The 3,469-nt window shown below is 33.9% G+C and overlaps 1 non-coding gene across 1 annotated transcript; it reads left to right on the top strand.

The window, feature by feature from the left end:
• The first annotated feature begins 991 nt into the window (after positions 1–991).
• On the top strand, positions 992–1,064 carry Trnas-gga. The gene has a single exon. It is a non-coding gene; the product is annotated as a tRNA-Ser (tRNA).
• The last annotated feature ends 2,405 nt before the right edge of the window (positions 1,065–3,469 follow it).

Genomic DNA, 3,469 nt, shown 5'->3' with positions numbered 1-3,469 from the left:
TTCTTTACACACCTCATTTAACTTAATAATCTTAGTAATAACATTATTTCTTCTCTTGTCAAGAGATATAGGATATATAATATATACTGTCAATGAAAACAAGTCATCCAGAAGGCATGTGCAATCATTGAAAAATCCTTTCATCAATAGTTCTATTAAAGCTATTTTTAGCTTTGCTTATCAGTAGCAAATTGGGGCTACACCTTTCATTATTTATTTACCTGGTCTGATGGTACAATGTGAGTTTATGCCTAGTGTCTTAACTTCAATATATTTTTTAATGAGGATATTTCACTACATCCTACTAAAAGTGAGTGAAACAGGCCCTCTTGGTCTCTTGCATAACATCTAAAACTCCCAGGTCTAAGGATGCATACTTCATAGTACATTTGGTTGAAATACAAGAGTGAACTTGACTTACTGTCAAGGTGACAGATGTCAAATAGGTAAACAAATTCAAATGACTTCTGAAGAAATGAAATCCCTAAAATCATGATATTTGGCTGTTTAAGCTCCCTTGGATAGAGCTTGACAAAGTTTGTTTGAGGTCACAGGGGTCAAATATTTCAACACTTCAAACGACTTCTTTTATCTATATAGGGAACCCATACACTTGATATAAAGAGTATGCTATTTCACAGGTTTTAAATTGAAATATAAAAAAAATCAGATGAACTGTTCCTGATCAGGCCTCTTGTTATTTATGTAAAAAGTTGATATACAGAGTATATGTATATAGAGAACACATACTAAGTATTAAGTATGTAAACAGTAGTTGTCTGCAGAGTTTAGTATGAGAGGTAATATGTGCAATGTATACACTAAACAGCGTATATAATTTGAACTGGTATACACAGTATATATATACACTTAAAGAGTAATACAGAGTAATATTTCCATTGTTCTGAAGTTGGACTGAATATATATATACATATGTAAAAGATGTGCATTGATTAGGTTGCCTTAATTACAAGTGTCAGCTGTAGAGAATTTCCTTTTAGCTCAGTGGTAGAGCATTGGGCTGGAGAGCCAAAGGTCGTGGGTTCGAGCCCCAGCAACGGCACTAACTTTATCACTATTCCTCCTCCTACTACATATATATATATCTACTAAAGGGTCTGTGGTTGATTTTTCTATAAACTTTACAGTTGGCATACATGTATGAGTAAGACAGAAAATTGGTGCAGAATGCATACCTTCTTATAACTTTAAGATTTTTTTTTTTTTCTCAAAAGTTTCAGCTTGAAATATATGTATTTATATATTGTATTGTTCTAAAGTTGTAATTTATACATACCAGGTAACAGATTTTTATCTTACTTAATGATGCCACACAATGAGTCAGACACTTATACAAGACTGATATTTTAGAAATTATAAAACAAAAATCATGAAAATGATACTAAATGTAAATTAAAACAAGTTCTGTTCTGTTGAATTGATAGGGTATAACCTTCAATTGGCTTTGAGAAAAGTTAGATGTGAAGAAGCATTTTATAACTCATTATGTCTCAAGACCCATGGATTTATATCTCATATACCTCGCCAGACCATGTACAGGACTTAATCCTTATAAAGATACAAATAGTATACAGAATATAAACAAACAGTCATGTAAAACAAGTAGTTTACAGTGTATAAACCATTAGTTTTTGTAACTGCTATTAGCATGTTTTATTGCTAGGTGTATTTTAGTACAGCGAAGTAAACTTGCCTACTGTAGATGTGTGTTAAAGTACAATGTACTCACATGTGTAATACCTGTCTGTGATAGTAAATACAAGTGTAACACCTGTCTGTGATAGTAAATACATGTGTAATATCTGTCTGTGATACTAAATACAAGCGTAATACCTGTCTGTGGTAATAAATACAAGTGAAGTATCTGTCTGTGATAGTAAATACAAGTGTAATACCCGTCTGTGATAGTAAATACAAGTGTACTGATACTTATCTTTGATGATAAACAGATTTCTATAAGTAAAGTGTTCTACTTTCGTTTTCAAATAAATGAAACAAAATAAGAGAATATCTTCAATTACTTAATGCTTTCACTTCCATATATATAATTATAAACACTTTTACCTGTTTTGCTCCGCATTTTCTTCAATAAAAGCGTAATACTTGAACTGCAGCAGGTAACCGCAGCAAGTAATCATCCTTCATGTAAAGTACCGTAACGTCTTCGGAAACTCTTGTTTTTTTCCCATTCGGAACAAAAAATACGAAACTAAAAAAGCTGAACTAATATTACAGAGGTGCAATGTGCCACATTCGCTAACATGTCAAAGGGAGACTACCGCGCAGCGTGAACGTCATGAATATCGCGAAAACTGAAGAGGGATGCTTCGAAGGATTGTAATAGCAATATCAAACTATATACATCATTCACGTGTCCTGACACTAGTGACTGAATCCATTGAATGGTACTTGACTACTATTAAGCTCTTTAATGGTAACACGTACATGCTTCCGTAAACAAAGTTGCTTCCCCTTACTACACATTGACTTTACTTTTTTTCGTCCGGAAATAGACGTCCAGTGGGGAAACAGGAAGTGTATCCTTGAAGCAAAGACAATTTTGTTTCAAACCATACATGAATATCAAGAATCTTCATGTTTTACTACTTGATTATTTAGATAAAAACTAATATACATTCTGAGTGAAAAAAGGTATATCACAGTAAAGATGCTAAGAGGTATATATTTACATTTGCATGGCATTGTCACTATATAGCCTCTTTGAGAGCTGTGTCGTTGATGGGACTTTAATTACCATGACGCACGAGCCATAATTACCATGCCGCACGAGACACAATTCTTAGCGTATTAATTACAACACTGACCGGAACTACAATATCCAATGTAAATAAACATGACGGCTGCTGAAATATCGCTGGGCATTGTGAGATTTGATAATGTCATTGTAAATTGATGTGCAAAATAAAAAATAAAATAAAAAACACTTTTATTACAACTAAAACAAGACCAAGGTGGCACCCTGTTAATTTGGATTGTTTTTAGGGTTTATATTTATTATCGCTCGTTGTGTTATGTCTGTGTTGTTCGTATCCCACGTCGTGTTAGTGTGTGTCTGTTGGCCTGATATGCGTACGTTACTCGTTGTGTGATTGTTGCGTTTTGCGTATCTTACACCGTGTGTTAGGTAATTGCCCGTTGTGTGTTTTGTATGTGCGGTTCGTGAGTGTCCGGAGAGTGTTCGTATGACGTATGTAGGTATAAAACAGGTTTGACCACTGACGGACAGTACAGGACATGCGCGTTGCGTTTTCCTTTTCTCTCTTTTGTACTTTTGCCGCCGTTTGGTAGTTCTTCTTTGACCATCTATCAGAGAGGTTGTATTTTTCACAAAGATGTAGATCTAATCTATATTTATTTATTCACGTCCTGGGCACCACATGCCAAGTAAGTTTAACATTATTATTTATTTATTTGTTATCATTACATT

Source organism: Mizuhopecten yessoensis, unplaced genomic scaffold (genome assembly GCF_002113885.1).
Source record: "Mizuhopecten yessoensis strain PY_sf001 unplaced genomic scaffold, ASM211388v2 scaffold10595, whole genome shotgun sequence".
NCBI classification, from domain to species: domain Eukaryota; kingdom Metazoa; phylum Mollusca; class Bivalvia; order Pectinida; family Pectinidae; genus Mizuhopecten; species Mizuhopecten yessoensis.
This window is presented reverse-complemented; position numbering and strand designations above follow the sequence as displayed.